At 34.6% G+C, this 17,732-nt stretch overlaps 1 protein-coding gene across 8 annotated transcripts in view; it reads right to left on the bottom strand.

The window, feature by feature from the left end:
- LOC113178251 (olfactory receptor 2M3-like) overlaps positions 1-13,756 on the bottom strand; it is a 93,331-nt gene extending 79,575 nt beyond the window's left edge. For 6 of the 8 annotated variants that reach the window (XR_013344112.1, XR_013344113.1, XR_013344114.1 and 3 more), the window contains exons 1-4: positions 13,441-13,756; positions 13,079-13,148; positions 6,540-6,712; positions 3,953-4,190 (exon numbers count right to left, since the gene is read on the bottom strand). The gene's annotated coding sequence lies outside the window, so the exon portion shown is untranslated. Of the gene's footprint in view, positions 1-3,952; positions 4,191-6,539; positions 6,713-13,078; positions 13,149-13,406 lie in introns of all 8 variants that reach the window. The other 2 variants (XM_077801541.1, XM_077801539.1) reach the window with 2 other exon arrangements.
- Between the last annotated feature and the right edge of the window lie 3,976 nt (positions 13,757-17,732).

The raw sequence follows: 17,732 nt of genomic DNA on the forward strand, positions 1-17,732 counted from the left end.
CCTATAGCATAAGAATTAAAATCAGTAATCAATAAGTGGGATGGATTCAAACTAAAAAGCTTCTTCTCAGCAAAAGAAACAATCAGTGAGCTGAATAGAGAGCCTACAGAATGGGAGCAAAGCACATCAGACAGAGCACTATAGGATATATAAAGCACTCAAAAAACTTAACACAAAAAAAAACCACTTCTCAGAAGATGATATACAATCAATCAACAAATATATGAAAAAATGTGTAACATCTCTATCAATTAGAGAAATGCAAATCAAAACTATCTAAGATTTCATCTCACTTCAGTCAGAATGGCAGCTATTATACATACAAACAATAGTAAGTATTGGCAAGAATGTGGGGGAAAGGCACACTCATACATTGCTAGTGGGACTTCAAATTAGTGAAGCCAATCTGTAAAGCAGTATGGAGATTCCTTGGAAAACTTGGAAGGGAACCACCATTTGACCCAGGTATCCCACTCCTCATTTTATACACAAAGAACTTAAAAGCAGCATGCTACAGGAACACAGCTACATCAATGTTTATAGCAGAATAATTCACAATAGCTAAATTGTGGAACCACCCAGATGCCCTTCAGTAAATGAATGGATAAAGGAAAATTTAGTACATATATACACAATGGAATATTACTCAGCATTAAAAGAGAATAAAATCATGGCACTTGCAGGTAAATGGATGGAGTTGGAGAATATAATGCTAAGTGAAGTAAGCCAATCCTAAAAATACAAAGGCCAAATGTTTTCTTTGATTTGAGGATGCTGACTCAAAATGGGACAGGGTGGAGCATGGAGAGGAATGGAGAACCTTTAGGGCAAAGGGGAGGGAAGGGATGGGAGGAGGCATGGGGATAGGAAAGACAGTAGAATAAGTTAGACATCATTACCCTAAGTGCATGTATGAAGACATAAATGGTGTGAAAGTACTTTGTATACAATCAGAGACTTGAAAAATTGTGCTCTATATGTGTAATATAAAATGAATTACATTCTGCAGTCATATATAAGAAATAGGAATAAATAAATTTTTAAAAAGGTCCTAAGGACATACATATACTAAAAATCCATATATAGTCTATATACTAAAAACCCATATATAGTCTATGTTTATATATTCATTCAAAAAAATTAACAAATTTGCTTCTAGAACTAGTAAATAAATTGCTTCTACCATACGTTTTCACATTATAGCATCATAAATTTCTTTAAAATGAGAAAGCAAAGAAGGGAGAAAGAATGGGGAAAGAGGAAGGAAGAAAGAGCACCAAAACATCCCAAGTTGGTCTTTTCTCATTTCATTTTGCTTTTTCCTCTCTCCCACTGGTTCTACTTTATCTTAAGGGAAGAAATGTACAGGAGAATAGTTTTTTCAATATATTGTGCTGGGACAAGTGGACTAACAGCAAAAGAATAAAACTGAACCACCTACTTTATATCATACACAAAAATTAACTCAAAATGTATTAAGTTCTAAATATAAGAAATAGAACTAGCCAGGGACAGTAGCATACACCTGTAATCTCAGCAGCTTGGGAGGCTGAGACAGGAGGATTGCAAGTTCAAAGCCAGCCTCAGCAAAAAAGTGAGACGCTAAGCAACTCAGTGAAACCCTGTCTCTAAATAAAATACAAAATAGGGCTGGCGATGTGGATCAGTGGGTAAGTGCCACCTAAGTTCAATCCCTGGTACCTAAAAGAAAAGAAAGGAAAAAGAAATAGAACTATAAAAATCTCAGAACAGCACTATGCTTCATTACGTAGATTAAGCAATGGATTCTTAGATTCAACACTAGTAGCACAAGCAAATAAAGAAAAACAAATTAAATGAACTGCATCAAATGAAAAGATTCTGTCCTTTAAAGTTACCAACAAGAAAGTTAAAAGACAAATCAAGAAAGAAACAAAATATTTGCAAATCATATACCTGATAATGGTCTGATATTTAGAAAATAAAAACTCTTAACTAAACAATAAAAAACAACCCAATTTAAAAATGTGCAAACAATCTGAAAAGACATTTCTCCAAACAAGACATCCAAATATCCAACAAGCAAATGATAAGATGTTCAACAACATTAATCATTAGGAAGATGCAAATCAAAATGACAATGAGAAGGTCTGAAGATGTAGCTCAGTAGTAGAATGCTTGCCTAGCATGTACAAGGGCGTGGGTTCAATTGGCAGTATTGAAGAAAAACATTCACAAGATATCATCTCACACCCACTAAAATGGCTATACTAAAAAAGACAGAGCTGGGATGTAGGATATAGTTCAATGGTAGAGTGCTTACCTAACATGCCCAAGTCCCTGGCTCACTACCAAAAACAAACAAAATGAAAAAGACAATAACAAGTGTCACAAACATGAGCAAGGATAGGAAGAAAGCAGAACATTTGTACACTGCAACTGGAATCTAAAATTGTGCAAGCACTTAAGAAAATACTGTGGCTGATCCTCAAAGAGTTAAATATAGGACAGGGGATATAGCTCAGTGGTAGAGTATTTGCCTGGCATATGCAAGGCCCTTGGTTCTACCCCTAGCACTGACAGGAAAAAAAAAAAAGTTAAACAAAGAATTACCATATAACCCAACAATTTTATGCCCAGGTATACACCTAAGAGAAATAAAAATAAATATGTTCATATAAAAATGTGCACAAATATATTCACATCAGCATTATTCATAACAGCCAAAAAATAAAAACCTAAAAATTAATCAATTAACAAATGTATTAACAAAAGATGATAAGCACAAAATGGAATATTATTCAAATATAAAAAGGAATATGGTACTGATAGATGCTACAAAATGGATAAATCCCAAAACCATTATGCCAAGTAAAAATAGACACAAATGGCCATATATTGTATTAGTCAACTTATATGGAATGTCTAGAATAGACAATTCCACAAGGAAAATAGTAGTTTTTGTAGGCATGGGAAGAAGTGGTGGGGGTGACAGATAGGGGACTGACTGCTACTTGGTAGAAGGCTTCTCTGGGGGGTGATGAAATGTTTTGAAATTAGTTGGTGGTGATGGTTGCAGAACTTTGTGAATATACTAAAACCCACCAAATTGTACACATGAAAGGGTAAATTTTATGGTATCATCATAACTCAAAGAAAGATAGAAAATTAAAAAGCAGCCCAGAGAAGAAATGAAGCAGATGTTGCTTTTTTGACCTGCCATTTTCTGTACATTTTCTATGTTCCAGACCTGCACTGGTTGCTAGGAACCCAAAAATGAGTAAAGCAAAGTCACTACACTCTCTGGGCTCTTTCTCCTTAGCCTACAAATGTCCAAAAGGAGTAGCTTTGAAAAACATCAAGTATAAGCCATAGAAAATCCAAAAGGGCAAAGATATTTCATAATTAAACCTTTCACAATTACCTAGAAGTTTTTTTTGTAACATTTAACTAAATATGATACACTTCTACTATTGAGTATTAAATAACTTCCCAATGCTGATAATGTCAATTTCCAAGAATTATTATTTAAATAGTTACATTTCATTTTACCTGAAAGATTTTTACAAATATTTTTGTTGTCTCTTTTGATCATATTACTTTGAATGCATTACGTCCTCAGAGACTCCTAATTCTTTATTTTTGACATTTAAAAACCTTATAATAAACACAAATATTCTAAAAGAAAGTGCTTTTTAACACTTTATTACAATAATCATATGAAAAACTAATTTTTCTGTAAATAAGAACAAGTAACAAGGGTTTAAACTATAAAATCAAGTGTTTTGGGCTCTCATTCCAAATTTTTATAAATCAGGGAAAATCTGATTCCCTGATGACATAGATAAAATAGCAAACAAAATTCAAAGTAATACTTAGAAAATTGGGATGAAAAGTACTTTAAACAGCTTCTTTTAATACATTATTTATATTAAATTTTCAAAGACAAAACTAAAATCGGCATTATTCTTACCTTATCTTTGGCCTCAGGCAATGGGATTTCTCTAGGTTCTAAAAATGGTATTTCTCGAAAAGGTGGAACACATCTGACTATATCTGGTACATAGGGCGTATGAAACAATGGCGGCATCGAGTATCTTCGTTCACCTGATAAAGGCACTATCTGGTTAACTACAGTTGGCTCTTGGTGGGGTGAATGGAAACGCTGCCGTTTACCGTCAAGAGGAAGGTTTTTTTCATCGCTTAGTCTCCTGGAAACAAGCAATATACCTTAGTGATTATAGATACAACTTTCTGACAATAAAAAACAATTAAAACACATAAATATCCTAATAGATCATCACAACATTATGATTCTTTAAATAAGGCTACATTATTAGCTCCATATTAGGTTTTCAGCAGAAAAAATACCTCTTCATCTTAGAAAAATGAGTAGTAATAATAGATATAGAAAAAAACTACAGGTATATATTAGAGCTATTATTCTCCTGCATTTGGACTATTCCTATGTTTCATCTCAGCAGTGAAAACTTTTTTTTTTTTTTTTTTTGGTACCAGGGATTGAACTCAGGGGCACTCAACCACTGAGCCATATCCCTAGCCCTATTTTGTATTTTATTTAAAGACAGGGTCTCACTGAGTTGCTTAGTGCTTCACCATTGCTGAGGCTGGCTCTGAACACACAATCCTCTTGTCTCAGCCTTCAGAGCCACTGGGATTACAGGCGTGTGCCACCTTACCCAGTTCATCGGTGAAAACTTTATAGAACATTTTCACTTATGCAATCACTAATAACCAAACATCTAACTCTAACACAAAAAGGATAAGATTAAGTGAAGGTTTTTAAAAGGGCTCTTCAAATATGCCTATGTATCAACAAGACAGACCAAATTAAGAGATACTTCTGTATAAGCCATAAAGATATTAGACAACTGAAGATATCTGAAGATGAACTGCACCTCAGATATGAGTATTGTATTAATATAAGTTTCTTGGGCAGGATCAATGTATTTTGGTTATAGAGAATATATTTATTTTTAGAAGGAAAAAGCTGACATGTTTTGGGATGAAGTAACATGCTGTTAATAATTTTCTTTCATTAAGACCCAGAAAAAAAGTGTGGTGATCAGAAGCAAAAGAAGTAGAAAGAAGCAAATGCATCAAAACTTTGATGAAGAAAATAATCAGGGCTGAGGAAATAGTTCAGTGACAGAGCACTTATCTAGCATGAGACAGACTCTAGGTTCAATCCCCAGCACAAAGGTGAAGGGAAGAAAGGAAAGAAAAGGAAAGAAAAAAATGGGGAAGAGGGGAAGGAGGAAGAGAGAGGAGGAAGGAAGGAGGAGGAAGGGAGAGAGAGAAGGAGAGGGGGAAAGAAGAAAGGGCTTTAGAAAGCTTTATGTCATACAGAAATGTTTACTACATTTTCTATTATATAATCTTGCCTGTATAAATCAAAGAACATTAAAAACTTTATTAGAAATAAAAGTATTGGGCTGGGATTGTGGCTCAGCAATAGAGCGATCGCCTACCACGTGCAGGGCCCCGAGTTCGATACTCAACACCACATAAAAATAAATAAAATAAAGGTATTGTTTCTAACTACAATTAAAATAAATAAACAAACATTTTTAAAAAAAGAAAAGAAATAAAAGTATGATGAGCTAAACTATGTCCTCTTGAAATTCAAAGGTCAAAATCCTAATCCTCAGTATTTCAGAATATGACCATGTTCGGAGATAGGGCCCTTAAAGAGGTAATTAAGTTAAAATGGAGTCCTTAGGATAGGTCCTAAGGATGATTGGTGTATTTAAGAGTATTTAGGACACAAAAAACACAAAGGGATAAGCACATGAGGACATAGTAAGGGAGTAGTCTACAAACCAAAGAGGGTCCAGAAGAAACCAACCTTACTGACACCATAATCTGGACTTCTAGCTTCCAGAATTGAGAGAAAATAAATTTCTGTTTTTTTAAGCCATTCAGTATCAGTCTGTAATAATTCACTGTGGCAACCCTAGCATAAATACAGAAGACCATGTGATTTGGCTAAAAATCTCAACTAAGAAGAAGTTTTCTAAAGAAATATAGCTTCATTTCATCTATTTATAATGTCAGTAATAAAGTATCCCTAAAAAAATTTAAACACACAAAAAGTTTTAAATTCTGTTACTGATCTACTGATCTGATTGCACAGGTCCCAGAAAAAAAATCTAGGGCAGAATAACCATACAGATTTATATAAGATAAATCATTACACAGTTCTCAGACAATACTGACATTTTCTCTTAACATAACTAAGAAATACTTCCTTCCTTCCTCAAAATAATGGGGATGTTGAGGTCTGTATTGGACTGACATTTCCATATGTCAGCTGCTGTAATGACACAGCTCTAGACAAGCTACCAAAAACAAAGAAAGAACAATATTAATACACTTATTTTTTCCTTAAAAACAAAAACCAATTTCAGAAAACTAAATACTTCACTGATCAAAAGAAAATAACATTTTCTCTACCATGAATTATTTCACCTAAAAAGGGTTTATGTCAAGTAGAAAATAATACGTAACAATATGGACCAAAATAGCACCATACTTACTCTGCATTCTGAAAATTGAACTGTGCATCTATAAGCTGCTGGTGTGAATAAAGAGCTGGTGACAGGACAAAGAAGTTATTATGTTGTTGTTGATTTGGAGTGAATGGCGGGCGACCCAAAATTGAGTTTGGGAACATGCTCCTGTTCACTGAAAGTGAACATGTATTCCTTTCCTAGAATAATTTAAAAAGACAATACTAAATTATTATAGCTTAAAAGACAATGAATGCTTTGATAACTATTACCTGCTGTTTAAGACAATTAAATTTAAAAATAAAACATTTAATAAAAAAACAAATATTACCAAGTTATTAATTTCATTTACATTTATTTTTAAAAGTTTGAATAGGTCTCTTAAGTACTACACTCAGTAACAAAGAAACTTATAATTAATTTTAACCACACCTAGATTAACCACATTATTCAAATAATATATGTAAAATATATGCATATTTCTAATTTTCTGATGGGTTTATCCAATATCAACACATCTCTTTAAAAATCAAGTTATTACCACATACAATAATAACAAAGGAATCATTCAAAACAGATATTTAATGAAATCGCAGAGATTTTTACATTTATTCTCAATGCAATTCATACAAAAGAGTAAGCCATCATATGACAATTTGATTCCTAGGATTTGGATCTTACAAATCTGATGAAACAAGGGAAGGAATTTATACCACCCAGCAATTTTTAAAACTCTGAGATTCCTTTCAGAGTCTACATAATTTTTACAAAAGACTTCCAATAAGAGGGCTTTGTTCCACAGGAACATGGAAAAACTACACAAGGAAATCAGAACCTTTTACTGACCCAGGCAGAAAATTTGATATTTATTCTCTGCAGTGACTGATCCAGCAAGAGTAGTCTTACAAAAGGTTAGGGTAAGGAAACAAACCAAAATCAAGTAAGTTTTCAATAAAGTGTACAAAGTAAAAATGGGACCCCATGTCACCTTCCCAAAGCAAGCAATTAAAAAAAAAAAAAATTCTCTGAACAAAACCAGAGAAAAACCAGAGAGAAACTATGTAACACAGTAACAAGAAAAATTATAGCATAATTGGTGTCCACCAAGGAAAAGCCAAGCTAGCTGTAGTACTTGATCAACCTACACAGAAGCTTAGTAGTTAACAGGCCCCACCTATAATATAGAGCTTCCATATAGACTTCCAGTAACTCTCAAAACAGACATTCATAAATCACCAAAAGGGGAGAAAGAAAGGAAAAAAAAAAAAGACAAAAAAGGAACTGTGAATATAAACAGAAACACTGTCACGCACACACACCAAAAAAAAAAAAAAAAAAAAAAAAAAAGCCAGCACAGTGGCGGAAACCTGTAATCCCAGCTACTCAGGAGACTAAGGCAGGAATGCAAATTCAAGACCAGCCCAGGGAAATTTAAGGAGACCCAGTCTCAAAATAAAATATTGAGAAAGAGTTAGGGATATAATTCAGTGGTAGGGTGTCCTGGGTTCAATCCCCAGTACAAGAAATAAACAAATTTAAAAAACTTTTTAAAAATAAAACAAAAAGGAAAAATTGGTAGTGACAGAAAAGAGGCAGGTCAACAGGAAAGAAAAGAAAATCAAACTATGTGATCCAATATCCAACATTATTAATATAAGATCCAGGAGGAACAGAGAAAATATAAAGAAGGAAATTACCAAACAAATAAAATCAAAATATAACCAGGACTGGGTATGTTTTTCAAAATATAACTATTCCCTAGATTACAAGAATCCAATAAATACAAACGACATAGAAGAAATACATAGCAAAATTATTGTGATAAAATTTCAGACTATCAGGAATATACAGTTCATAATATTCCAGAGGAGGGTTGGGATTGTGCTCCATGGTAGAGCGCTTGGCTAGCATGTATGAGGCACTGGGTTTGATTCTCAGCACCACATACAAATAAGTAAAATAAAGGTCCATTAACAACTAAAAAAAAAAAAAAAAAAAGTATTGTGTCCACCTACAACTAAAAACATTTTTTAAAAAAATATTTCAGAGGAGGAAAATGTTGAAGTAAACAAACAAACAAAAAAAGCTGGGAATCAAAATGCCTTTCAACTTCCCCAAAGCAATAATAGAAACTACAAGATATAGACTAATGCCTTCAATGCCCTTAAGGTATAATTCTATACTCAGCTATACTATCCATACAAGCAAGAATAAAAATGTTTTTCAACACGTAGAATAAAAAGAAAAAGAAAACCTGATGCTAGAAAGGGCAGAAACAAAGTAAATTTCTAAGATGATGTTAAAAGGAAGCTCATAGCTCAAAATTAAAGCAGGAGGATGGAAGGTTTTAGAAATATTCAAAGAAAAAAAATTTAGCTGATAGATTATCTGATATATTTGATCAGAGAGTTCAGCTAACAGGGCAGAAATAATTATAGGAATATAGAAAAGCACCTAATTAAAAATAAACTACAGAAAAACACTTTAAAGGTAATATAAAAAAGGAAATATATTCATACTCAGTTCTTATAATAATCTAATCACTAAATACACTGATTTAAGCAAAAAGTGATTATTTGTTATACATTATTTATTACATACTGTATTTATATATTAGATTTTTTATGTTGTATGTGTTTGTGTGTATATACATCTATATATATATAGATATATATACATAGTAATTTTTGTATACGTACTAATGTGGAGGGTAACAAGATACAAAAAGATGTTAAATCTTCATTTTCAGTAAAAATAAATCAAAATAATAAGCTATGGAATATTTTTTCTTTTTTAAACAGAGGAAAATAACACCTAGCCAAATTAAAAGAAATGAAATGGTTGTGTCTCTAGAGATTTAGACTAGGAGGGTTGGAAAAACTGGAAAAGCCAATAGAAGAGAAAAAAAAGATCTGGGAAGAAACTACTAAATCATTCATATAGACTTGGTCCTTGCTTTTGCTTTAATTCTGTAAGATTAAAATTCCCTAGGTTGGCCACAGACAGTGAGATTCGTCAGCCCAGAGTTCATCAACAACTATGGACAAGAGTCTCTGGACCATCATCAAATTTTATCGCAATGCCTGACTCTATCATTTGTCCCAGAGACACAGTATTACCCCTAGAAAAACAGAATTTGTCAACTTTTCTTAGCAGGCAGAAGAAAGTTTCTCCTATAACTTTCTTGTTAAAGGAGATTTTTTTTAAAAAAAAAAAAAAAAGAAAGAAAATCAATATCTGCTGACCTTTACTCCCTGAAGTTCACTGAACAAAGGAAGTGGACAAATACATTGCTAAACAGCATTCTAGGGAATCCATTATTAAAAGTACATTCAATAATTGTGGCAACTAACTCCCGTTCTATCTTTTGTCTTGGGATGGACCTCAGCCTTCTTTATTCTGATTCTCTGACCTAACTTCCCACAAAACATAATTCCTATTTCATAGGACTAATAAGACATGAAATTAAATATAATTCACTGTACTTCATCCTGCTTAACATCTCATTTTGTTGGAATATAGATACTACAGATTCAATCAAAGAAAGGAATCTGTATTCAGAAAAACAATTAAAATGTTTTATTTTCAGACTGGAAATGCAACTTGTGGGAGAGCATGTACAAGATCCTGGGTTCAATCCCCAGTATGAGGTGGGGGTCTATTTTCAGGTTTATTTAAATAAGTTCAGAATTTAAAACATAGACACTTTTATTTATACCTATAAATAATATGTTGTGATTTTTTTCCTCTAGATCCAAATAGGGTCTTTATATGTGTGCATTTCAGACTTTAAGATGCAAATGAACTAGGTACCAACCTTATCTTATTTCTATCCCATTACATGATCAAATGCAAACTAAATATAAGTCAAAAGGTGTCCTGTGGTTCAAATTACAAAGTTATTAACCAACACCCCAGGCTTAAAAGTTTAAAATGATTCTACAACCTAAAGTTCACTCTAGGAAAAATAACTAGAATTCAGACGACCTAAAATTCCCAGATAAGAACTGACATTTCTGGAGTCCCTTGAAAACAATGCATCTGTCAGGTTCTCTTCAGAAATCAGGCTCTTAAACAATTCAGACTTCAAGTGAAGAGAGTCATTCCCAGGAAATTTATCAGCGGCATGCAATGTTCCCCAATATAAGTATCCTGCATGACCTTCTAGAGATAAGTAAACCAAAAGCCCATGAATTTCAATTGTTTTTTCTAAAATATTTCAACAATGATTTGGGAAAAACTACAATCCATTATAAATATTACCAGAGATCTTTTTAAAATAGAATATAGAGTTTGACAGAATAAAATCAAGTAAAACCATTGCCATACCAGAACTTTACAAAATTTTAAAACTTTTATTTTCTTCATGTGTGAGTGCGTGTGCGTGCGTGGGTGCTTGCGTGTGAGGGTGCTTGCGTGTGTGTATACATTTTTTTTTTCTCTTGTGATGCTGATGATGGAACCCAGGGCCTTGTGCCTTCTAGGCAAACACCTACCACTGATTCAACATCCTCATTCCTCTTTATATTCTTAATGAAAAAATTGTTCACGAAGTAGTTATGATCTATATTAAGCATTACTCTGCTTAACCTGTGGTAATAGGTATGACAAATTTTATAATAAAATTCAGGATAGGCAGTATCCTATTTTTCTTATCTTAAAAGTTGTCAGTCCTTAACTTTAAAATATAATAATCTACGTAAATTTAAACTGTTTCTTAAACCATTCTATCCTTTCTTGCATTAAGGAGAGAACCTGAAAGATTGTTTCCTAAATAAGTTTTCCCTAATGGGAAATTATACAAACTTATTTGTCAATAATCATAAATGAGATAAGGTAGTAATAAAGTATTTTACAAAGTATTTCCTAGTGATATAGTATTTGATTCTCTAATTTACAATCTGGAATTTCTGTCCTGAACTTGACCTCTCCCCCAACAAATTACTGAACATTCAAGGTTACATAATTTCTTCATCATTTGGAAAACAGAATATACCTAATTTAAAAAAAAAAAAAAAACTGAAACTATACTGGCTAAACCAACTTATCTGTTCATCTTGTCCATACCTTTGATCTCCTAAACCTACCTTTATCCTTCACAATTGAAAAAGTCCAATTCCTAAATGCTGTTCACCAACTGTCAAAATCACTTGCAGGTTCTGAACACAGTATTCCTTTACATTAAGAATTAAACCCCATCCAAGTGTTAAAAAAGAATCTCATGTTTTAAAAAAAAGAACATAATTCCAGGGGCTAGGGTTGTGGCTCAGTGGTAATGTGCTCACCTAGCATGCATGAAGCACTGGGTTCGATTCTCAGCACCACATAAAAATAAAGACAATAAAGTCCATCAACAACTTAAAAAAATATTAAAAAAAAAAAAAAAGAACATAGTTCCAAATTACTGACTGGCCTGTTTCACACGGAACCTTTGTGTTACAGGACACTTCTAGACAGACATAATTGGGGCTATGCATACCAACAAATGTTATTGGTTAAAAACGTTAAATATTATTGGGTATTAATCATTACAAGTTAAGAATCTTATGATTGCTAATCAGTACATTTTAAAAACCTTGTGGTAACTAAATATGGTGTCTACAAAAGTAATATGTTGCCAGTCATACAAAAAGAAAACCTAGTGATTGATTATGATCAGTTTCCTCACAAAATTACACAAGGAACATATGTTAGTAAGTTGCCAACTTGGCTTGAGTTTAGCAGTTTCTCTTTGATTCTTTTCTGTTCACCCTACTGGTATGTGCAATCTAAATATAAATAACTTCTATCTTGAACAAAGTTTAAAGAGACAAAACAAGACAATTGTGAGACACAGGCCCCTGTGTTCTTACCTAGAGAGAGATAAAGATCCTATATACAAAGGCTGGGCCAGGACGTACATACCTGTAATTACAGTGACTTGGGAGGCTGAGGCAGGAGGATCACAAATTCCAGACCAGTTTGTGCAACTTTGCAAGGCAAGTCTCAAAAGGGCCAGGGATGTAGCTCAGTGACAGAGCCCTTGCCTAACTTGTGGGAGGTCCTGGGTTCGATCCCCAGTACCAAAAAAAAAAGGTGTGTGTGGGGGGGGGGGGGAGTATTCTACTATCAGGCCAACCTGCAAATTTTCCCATAAAATGAAGAACTGAGGCAATTTCGCCTCATTTAATTATAAGTCTTAAAAGGTAAATACCTTTTTAAATATATTTTTTAGGTGTTGATGGACCTTTATTTTATTCATTTATTTATATGTGGTACTGAGAATCGAACCCAAGACCTTACACATGCTAGGCAAGCATTCTACCACTGAGCCACAACTCCAGCCCAAAGGTAAATACCTTTTAAGTGGTTAATTATGGTTAGAGATGTGGCTAGCATGCGTGAGGTCCTGCGTTCATACCCCAGCAGGCCACATACACACACAAATTCCAATTCAAAAAAGTCAGCAATTTTCCACTAGATTTCAACCCAGGTCACGGAAATCTGACAATAGAACATATGACATAATAATGTCACAACACGTCAAAAAAAAAAAAGTGAAATAGTTCATTAATCTAGATATTTACCTTAGTTCTTCCCCGCCTTTTGAAACACCATGCAGGAGTCCCAAGGCAATCTTCCTCTTTTGATCCTGGACTGAGGACAAGGCAGGGAGGGAGCGGAGGTTGAGGCTGCGTGGGGGCAGGACTCAAGGAAAGGAAAACTGGAGAAGTGGTCCTGAGATTCTTCGGAAAGTGGAGCAGCCTAGGGGCTGCCCGTAATTCTAAGATAGCTACAAGGTATTGCCAGACCCTCCCACGCAAAACAAAACGCTAGTTTCAGAAAGTTACACGCGCCCCGCCCCCGACTAGGGCCTTCACAGCTGTATCCCTCTCCGAAGCCCCCTAAACTCACACGTGTCCTTGCGGAAGGGGTCAACAGTGCCTACCCGAACTGCCCGCCCAGGCGTTCCCAGGAGCCAGCGGCAGCGGCCAGGCGTGCTCGGTCGTGGCTGCGCCGGAGCCACAGGAGGTAGTAGTGGTAGTGCGATGGCTAGGCCCAGCTCCCGTTCCGGTTTACAATCTAAGCCGGAGCGCGGCCGCCAGGGGAGGAGCGACACAAGAAAAGGCAGGGCCCGCAAGGGTGTGGAAGGTTGGGGGCGGTGGCAAAAAGCGGAAGACCAAAAAGTCGCCGAAAAAGCGGCTTAGAAAGCCTGACAGAGATATCCGGAAGATCGACATGACCCCGGATGGGAACCACCAACGGGAGCTAGAGGTCACACTTCCGGCAGCCGCCTAGCCCCCTCCTAAGCGCTCTTTGCTATAATGCGCAAGCGCAAAACCCTAGGTGATTGCTCATTGGCTTGCCGAGTGGGTGGGAAAGAGCTAGCTGGCACTAACCTGAGACAGGGAGTAAGCAAGAGTGAGGACCTGACCCTGTGGGTCTTGTGTGCGTCCGAGCTCGCTTGCAATTCTTGTTCTGTTGAACGTTTTCAACCGATTCGTATACCCCTGAGAACTTTTTCCATGAACCAGTTTTCCTCCACTTCTTTCCTCTGGATCAGCATTAACTTTAGTTGTTGTTTCTCCACTGCAATAAACTGAGAGCTTCTGTAAAGCCGTGATCCAGCGCTCTGACCATAATAGTTAGCACTTAACTAATTCAATAAATTCTTATTGCTGTTTCCTCTTGAGTAAGCTTTAATAATTTGTGAAAATATCCAAATTGTTTTAATTTGTTCATGTGAATCTGTTAATATTTCGTTATTGCCCTTGTAATGCCTATAAAAAAATCCGACCCCTCTCATTCCTTGAATTCCTCATCTGTGTCATTTTTCCTGACCAATCTGGGGAGAGGTTTATCAGATTTAGGAATCACAAAGCGGTTCTCAGATCTCAAAGCCTCCTTTAGGTTCTATTTTTTTTTTGTTGTTTCTTTAGTTAATTAATTTCTTCTGTTAATTATTTCCTTTCTACTGCTTTAAATTATTTTTAGTTTTTAAAGTTTTAATTTTACTTTTTTGCTTTCCTAACACAGAAACAGGTCCTTGATGTAAGATGTCTCTTCTGTAATATAGACATTTGGTGGGGTAAGTGTCCTCCAGGCACTGCTTAACTGTATCCCACATATCTTAATACATTGTATTTTCATTTTCCATATCTCAAAATACTAATGTTTCTGTTGATTTCTTATTTGACTCATGGATTCTTTTTAAGTGTGGTACTTGGTCTGATATTAAGAGATTCTGATTATCTTTCATAATTGATTTCTAATTTAATGTCACTGTGATCAGGGAATATACTTTCCATCATTTGAATTATTTAAAATTTACTGACATTTGTTCTGCGGACCAGAAAATAGTCTTAGTAAATCTTTAGTGTATATTTGAAGTGAATGTGTATTCCACAAATGTCAATCAAGTCAAGTGGGTTGAAGCCTAGCAGTGGTGCTGGCATGTAAACTTCAGAGATTGGAGAGGCTGAGGCAGGAGAACCCAAAGTTGGAGGGCAGCGTGGGCAATGTAGTGACACCCTGTCTCAAAAAAATAAAAATAAAAATAAAGACTGGGGTTGTAGCTCAGGGCAGAGCACTTACTTAGCACTCTGGATACTGATTCAATCCCCAGTACAATAAAATAAAAAATCAAGTTGGTTGATATTTTTACTCAAATCCCCTATATTCTTCATGATTCTCTGTCTTCTCATTCTATTATCAAGAAAATATAGAAATTTGACTGTGATTGTGGGTCTTCTTCTATTTCTTGTAGTTGTGTCCATTTTTACTAAATGTTGTTTTGAGGTTCCACCCTTACTTCTATAAAAATAATCGTTCTGTTATTTAGATAATTTTTTATATGTGTGTGGTGCTGGGGATCAAATCCAGGGCCTTTTTATCACTATGAAATGATCCAATGTATAAATGGCCCTCTGCTTCCCTGTTAATATTCTTTATTCAAAGTGTACTTTATCTGATAATAATAGAGTCACTCCAGCTCTTTGTTATATGGTATTAATATGGTATATTTTAAAGGATGACAACATTTTAATTATACTTATTGTCCTCCAGAAAATTGAAAAGGAAGAAATACTTCCCAGTTTATTCTCTGAAGCATCACTCTAATACCCAAACCCTAAATATATTTTTCTAAATATTTTTATTAGTTATTGATGGACTTTATTGATTTATTTATTTTATATGTGGTGCTAAGAATCGAACCCACTGCCTCACACATGTTAGGCAAGTGGTGCTCTGCCACTGATCTACAATCCCAGCCCCCAAACCCTAAATATTAAACAAGAAAACTCTAGACCAATATCCCTCATAAGCATAAATGCAAAAATTCTTTATTTTTCATGGTGCCAGGCATTGAACCCAGGGCCTTGTGCGTGCAAGGCAAGCAATCTACCAACTGAGCTATATCCCCAGCCCCTAGACGCAAAAATTCTTAACCAAATTCTAGCTATTTACATTGCACAATATAGCCAAGTGTGGTGGTGCATACCTGTAATCCTGATTACTTGGGAGGCTGAAGATCACAAGTTCAGGGCTATCCTCTGCAACTTGGTGAGACCTTCATAGTAGAGCACTTGCCTAGCACACGTGAGGCACTGGGTTCAAGCCTCAGCATCACATAAAAATAAATAAATAAAATAAAGGTACTGCATTTATCTACAACTAAAGAATAAATTTTAAAAAGAACTTTAAAAAAATAAAAAGAACTGAGGTTTTAGCTCTGTGGTAGACTGAGGTTTTAGCTCTGAGTTCAATCCCCAGTACTGCCAAAAAATAATAAACAAGTAAATACCATAATACATAAAAGATAGTGCACTATGACCAAAAATGGGGGCTTATCTAAGGAATGCAAAGTGCAATTAGCATTGGAAAAAAATCAATCAATGTAATTCACCATGTTAACTAAGATTTTTAAAAAATGATCCAGAGTACTCCTAGAATTACATGAAAACTTCCTCAACTTGGTTGAGAGCATCTATAAAAATCATCACATCCAATGGTGAAGAACTCTGAGTGCTTTCACCCTAGGAACTGGAACAAAGCAAAAATTTCTGTTCTCACTACTTCTGTTCAACATTGTACTGGGAATTTTTGCCTGTGTAATAAGAAAAAGAATTAGGAGACATTCAAATCAGGAAGGAAGAAGTAAAACTGGCTTTATTTATAGATAATACATTGAAAATTCTACAAAAGTCGTTCCTAAGAATCTTTAAAAAGCTGTCAAAACTAATAGATGAGCAGGATACATGTTACAAAAGCAGTATACAAAAGTAAATTGTGTTTGTATTGTGCTAGCAAAGAAAAATCTGAAATTGAAATATAAAATGCCATTTACAACAGCATGAAACATATTTGTGGAGTTCTGTTAGGCAAAAATTTCTTGCATATGAAACCCAAAGTACTATCAATTAAAAAAACAGGATAAATTGGACTTCATCAAAATTAGGTACTTCTTCTCAAAAGACACTGTTAAGAAGATGAAACAACAAGCCAACCCAAGCCAAATCATATATCTGATAAAGAATTTGTATCCAGATTGTGCATTTTTAAAAACTGTCATACCTCAATAATTTTTTAAAACCCAATAAACAAATGAGCAGAAAGTTACATAGACACTTCACCAAAAACACCTTATAAGTGGGAAATAAAGACACAACATCATCAGTGAAAAAATACATTGAAATGACAATAAAATACCACTGCCTACCTATTTAATGGTAAAACCAAAAAGACTAACCAGACTGTGTTGGTGAGAACATGGAGCAACTAAAACTCATATATACTACTAGTGGAAATGTAAATTGGTACAACTTCTTTGGAAAACACTTTGGCAGTTTCTTTTAAAAAAAAAGAAAAAAGTTAAGGAAATGCTTACATGTGACCCTGCTGTTTGACTCCTAGGTATTTACACAAAAATAACGAAAGCATATATCTGCACAAAAATTTATACACAAATGTTCATAACCATGTTTGCAATAGCCAATAGTTATAACAGTCCATTAATAGATGAATGAATAAATAATTCATGGTATATCCACATAATGGAATACTACACAGAATAAAAGAAACAAATTTCTGATACATGGAACACCATGAATGAATCTCAAAATAATTATGATCAGTGAGAGAAATCAGACCCAAAAGAGTACATAATGTCCCATTTATATTAATTTCTAAATAGTGCAAACAAACTTGAGTGAGAAAAATCAGGTCAATAGTAGCCTGGTG

The sequence above is a fragment of the Urocitellus parryii genome, chromosome 1 (assembly GCF_045843805.1).
Source record: "Urocitellus parryii isolate mUroPar1 chromosome 1, mUroPar1.hap1, whole genome shotgun sequence".
Classification (NCBI taxonomy): Eukaryota; Metazoa; Chordata; class Mammalia; order Rodentia; family Sciuridae; genus Urocitellus; species Urocitellus parryii.